Below are 5,000 nucleotides of genomic sequence, written 5' to 3'. Positions count from 1 at the left end.
GTCTCCTGTGAGTGAGCGAGTGAGTGGGTGAGTCTCCCGTGGGCGAGCGAGTGAGTGAGCGAGTGAGTGGGCGAGTGGCCGAGTCTCCGTGAGTGAGTCTCCTGTGAGTGAGCGAGTGAGTGGGTGAGTCTGCCGTGGGCGAGCGAGTGAGTGGGCGAGTGGCCGAGTCTCCCGTGAGTGAGTCTCCTGTGAGTGAGTCTCCTGTGAGTGAGTCTCCTGTGAGTGAGCGAGTGAGTGGGTGAGTCTCCCGTGGGCGAGCGAGTGAGTGAGCGAGTGGGCGAGTCTCCCGTGAGTGAGTCTCCTGTGAGTGAGCGAATGAGTGGGTGAGTCTCCCGTGGGCGAGCGAGTGAGTGGGTGAGTCTCCCGTGGGCGAGCGAGTGAGTGAGCGAGTGGGTGAGTCTCCCGTGAGTGAGCGAGTGAGTGAGCGAGTGAGTGGGTGAGACTCCCGTGGGCGAGCGAGTGAGTGAGCGAGCGAGTGGGTGAGTCTCCCGTGAGTGAGCGAGCGAGTGGGTGAGTCCCCCGTGATGAGTCTCCCGTGGGCGAGCGAGTGAGTGGGTGAGTCTCTCCGTGAGTGAGTCTCCGTGGGCGAGCGAGTGAGTGGGTGAGTCTCCCGTGAGTGAGTCTCCCGTGGGCGAGCGAGTGAGTGAGCGAGTGAGTCTGCCGTGAGTGAGTCTCCTGTGAGTGAGCGAGTGAGTGGGTGAGACTCCCGTTGGCGAGCGAGTGAGTGAGCGAGTGGCCGAGTCTCCCGTGAGTGAGTCTCCTGTGAGTGAGTGAGTGGGTGAGTCTCCCCGTGGGCGAGCGAGTGAGTGCGAGTGGGCGAGTCTCCCGTGAGTGAGTCTCCTGTGAGTGAGCGAGTGAGTGGTGAGTCTCCCGTGGGCGAGCGAGTGAGTGAGCGAGTGGCGAGTCTCCCGTGAGTGAGTCTCCTGTGAGTGAGCGAGTGAGTGGGTGAGTCTCCCGTGGGCGAGCGAGTGAGTGAGCGAGTGGGCGAGTCTCCCGTGAGTGAGTCTCCTGTGAGTGAGCGAGCGAGTGGGTGAGTCTCCCGTGGGCGAGCGAGTGAGTGAGCGAGTGAGTCTCCCGTGAGTGAGTCTCCTGTGAGTGAGCGAGTGAGTGGGTGAGTCTCCCGTGGGCGAGCGAGTGAGTGAGCGAGTGGCCGAGTCTCCCGTGAGTGAGTCTCCTGTGAGTGAGCGAGTGAGTGGGTGAGTCTCCCGTGGGCGAGCGAGTGAGTGAGCGAGTGGGCGAGTCTCCCGTGAGTGAGTCTCCTGTGAGTGAGCGAGCGAGTGGGTGAGTCTCCCGGGGGCGAGCGAGTGAGTGGGCGAGTGAGTCTCCTGGGAGTGAGCGAGCGAGTGGGTGAGTCTCCCGTGGGCGAGCGAGTGAGTGGGCGAGTGGGCGAGTGAGTGGGTGAGTCTCCCGTGGGCGAGCGAGTGAGTGGGCGAGTGGCCGAGTGAGTGGGTGAGTCTCCCGTGGGCGAGCGAGTGAGTGGGCGAGTGGGCGAGTGAGTGGGTGAGTCTCCCGTGGGCGAGCGAGTGAGTGGGCGAGTGAGTGGGTGAGTCTCCCGTGGGCGAGCGAGTGAGTGAGCGAGTGAGTCTCCCGTGAGTGAGTCTCCTGCGAGTGAGCGAGTGAGTGGGTGGTCCTCCCGTGGGCGAGCGAGTGAGTGGGCGAGTGAGTGGGCGAGTGGCCGAGTCTCCCGTGAGTGAGTCTCCTGTGAGTGAGCGAGTGAGTGGGTGAGTCTCCCGTGGGCGAGCGAGTGAGTGAGCGAGTGAGTGGGCGAGTGGCCGAGTCTCCCGTGAGTGAGTCTCCTGTGAGTGAGCGAGTGAGTGGGTGAGTCTCCCGTGGGCGAGCGAGTGAGTGAGCGAGTGAGTGGGCGAGTGGCCGAGTCTCCCGTGAGTGAGTCTCCTGTGAGTGAGCGAGTGAGTGGGTGAGTCTGCCGTGGGCGAGCGAGTGAGTGGGCGAGTGGCCGAGTCTCCCGTGAGTGAGTCTCCTGTGAGTGAGTCTCCTGTGAGTGAGTCTCCTGTGAGTGAGCGAGTGAGTGGGTGAGTCTCCCGTGGGCGAGCGAGTGAGTGGGCGAGTGGCCGAGTCTCCCGTGAGTGAGTCTCCTGTGAGTGAGCGAGTGAGTGGGTGAGTCTCCCGTGGGCGAGCGAGTGAGTGGGCGAGTGGCCGAGTCTCCCGTGAGTGAGTCTCCTGTGAGTGAGCGAGTGAGTGGGTGAGTCTGCCGTGGGCGAGCGAGTGAGTGAGCGAGTGGCCGAGTCTCCCGTGAGTGAGTCTCCTGTGAGTGAGTCTCCTGTGAGTGAGCGAGTGAGTGGGTGAGTCTCCCGTGGGCGAGCGAGTGAGTGAGCGAGTGAGTGGGCGAGTGGCCGAGTCTCCCGTGAGTGAGTCTCCTGTGAGTGAGCGAGTGAGTGGGTGAGTCTCCCGTGGGCGAGCGAGTGAGTGAGCGAGTGAGTGGGCGAGTGGCCGAGTCTCCCGTGAGTGAGTCTCCTGTGAGTGAGCGAGTGAGTGGGTGAGTCTGCCGTGGGCGAGCGAGTGAGTGGGCGAGTGGCCGAGTCTCCCGTGAGTGAGTCTCCTGTGAGTGAGTCTCCTGTGAGTGAGTCTCCTGTGAGTGAGCGAGTGAGTGGGTGAGTCTCCCGTGGGCGAGCGAGTGAGTGAGCGAGTGGCCGAGTCTCCCGTGAGTGAGTCTCCTGTGAGTGAGCGAGTGAGTGGGTGAGTCTCCCGTGGGCGAGCGAGTGAGTGGGCGAGTGGCCGAGTCTCCCGTGAGTGAGTCTCCTGTGAGTGAGCGAGTGAGTGGGTGAGTCTGCCGTGGGCGAGCGAGTGAGTGAGCGAGTGGCCGAGTCTCCCGTGAGTGAGTCTCCTGTGAGTGAGTCTCCTGTGAGTGAGCGAGTGAGTGGGTGAGTCTCCCGTGGGCGAGCGAGTGAGTGAGCGAGTGGCCGAGTCTCCCGTGAGTGAGTCTCCTGTGAGTGAGCGAGTGAGTGGGTGAGTCTCCCGTGGGCGAGCGAGTGAGTGAGCGAGTGGCCGAGTCTCCCGTGAGTGAGTCTCCTGTGAGTGAGCGAGTGAGTGGGTGAGTCTGCCGTGGGCGAGCGAGTGAGTGGGCGAGTCTGACCATTTCGGGGGCCTCCGCTTTGTCGTTGCAGCGCCGCTGACCTCGAGATGACCTCTGCCACGGCCATGATGGCCGCCCTGGCACCAGCGGGCAACCTCACCCAATCCGACGGCAGCCACCCTGGGCCCTGACCCATGAATCGCTCTACCCATCTCCTGGGCCCTGGACCCTGAATCACTCTACCCATCTCCTGGGCCCTGGACCCTGAATCACTCTACCCATTTCCTGGGCCCTGACCCATGAATCGCTCTACCCATCTCCTGGGCCGTGGACCCTGAATCACTCTACCCATCTCCTGGGCCCTGACCCATGAATCGCTCTACCCATCTCCTGGGCCCTGGACTCTGAATCGCTCTACCCATCTCCTGGGCCCTGGACCCTGAATCGCTCTACCCATCTCCTGGGCCCTGGACCCTGAATCACTCTACCCATTCCTGGGCCCTGGACCCTGAATCGCTCTACCCATCTCCTGGGCCCTGGACCCTGAATCACTCTACCCATCTCCTGGGCCCTGACCCATGAATCGCTCTACCCATCTCCTGGGCCCTGTGACCCTGAATCACTCTACCCATCTCCTGGGCCCTGGACCCTGAATCACTCTACCATCTCCTGGGCCCCTGGACCCTGAATCGCTCTACCCATCTCCTGGGCCCTGGACCCTGAATCACTCTACCCATCTCCTGGGCCCTGGACCTCTGAATCACTCTACCCATCTCCTGGGCCCTGACCCATGAATCGCTCTACCCATCTCCTGGGCCCTGGACCCTGAATCACTCTAACCCATCTCCTGGGCCCTGGACCCTGAATCCACTCCTACCCAGCTCCTGGGCCCTGACCCATGAATCGCTCGACCCATCTCCTGGGCCCTGACCCATGAATCGCTCTACCCATCTCCTGGCCCTGGACCCTGAATCGCTCTACCCATCTCCTGGGCCCTGGACCCTGAATCACTCTACCCATTTCCTGGGCCCTGGACCCTGAATCGCTCTACCCATCTCCTGGGCCCTGGACCCTGAATCACTCTACCCATCTCCTGGGCCCTGGACCCTGAATCACTCTACCCATCTCCTGGGCCCTGACCCATGAATCGCTCTACCCATCTCCTGGGCCCTGGACCCTGAATCACTCTACCCATCTCCTGGGCCCTGGACCCTGAATCGCTCTACCCATTTCCTGGCCCTGGACCCTGAATCGCTCTACCCATCTCCTGGGCCCTGGACCCTGATCACTCTACCCATCTCCTGGGCCCTGGACCCTGAATCACTCTAACCCATCTCCTGGGCCCTGACCATGAATCGCTCTACCCATCTCCTGGGCCGTGGACCCTGAATCACTCTACCCATCTCCTGGGCCCTGACCCATGAATCACTCTACCCATCTCCTGGGCCCTGACCCATGAATCACTTATCGCGTGGAAAATTCATAGCAGCCAAACACTCTGAACGCACGTTTCTAAATGTGGAGGGAAAAACCGGAGGACCCGGAGAAAACGTGATCACGGGGAGCGAGAGAGAGAGAGACGCAAACTCCAGATATCAGCAGTAGGCGTCAGGGTCAGGATCGAACCCAGGACCTCCTGTAGACCAGGCGAGGTAGTTGACATCTCCTAGCCACCGTGATGATGATGATGAGAGAGACACACGCAAACTCCAAATATACAGCAGCAGGCGTCAGGGTCGGGATTTAACCCGTGACCTCCTGTAGACCAGCGAGGTAGTTAACATCTCCTAGCCACCAGTGATGATGATGAGCGAGAGACACGCAAACCTCCAATATACAGCAGCAGGCGTCAGGGTCGGGATCGAACCCACGACCTCCTGTAGACCAGGCGAGGTAGTTAACATCTCCTAGCCACCGTGATGATGATGAGAGAGAGACACGCAAACTCCAAATAACAGCACAGGCGTCA

The 5,000-nt window shown here is 61.9% G+C and overlaps 1 long non-coding RNA gene across 1 annotated transcript in view; it reads left to right on the top strand.

Annotated features, from left to right (window-relative positions):
- Nucleotides 1-3,508, top strand: part of LOC133340541 (uncharacterized) — a 24,881-nt gene extending 21,373 nt beyond the window's left edge. Inside the window, exon 5 of the long non-coding RNA XR_009754914.1 lies at nucleotides 3,123-3,508. This is a non-coding gene — a long non-coding RNA (uncharacterized LOC133340541). The remainder of the gene's footprint in view (nucleotides 1-3,122) is intronic.
- Nucleotides 3,509-5,000: the final 1,492 nt, after the last annotated feature.

Source organism: Lethenteron reissneri, chromosome 10, assembly GCF_015708825.2.
Source record: "Lethenteron reissneri isolate LAM-NWPU_2019-01 chromosome 10, ASM1570882v1, whole genome shotgun sequence".
NCBI classification, from domain to species: Eukaryota; Metazoa; Chordata; class Hyperoartia; order Petromyzontiformes; family Petromyzontidae; genus Lethenteron; species Lethenteron reissneri.
The sequence above is the reverse complement of the archived record's forward strand: the minus strand, read 5'-3'. Positions and strand labels throughout refer to the sequence as shown.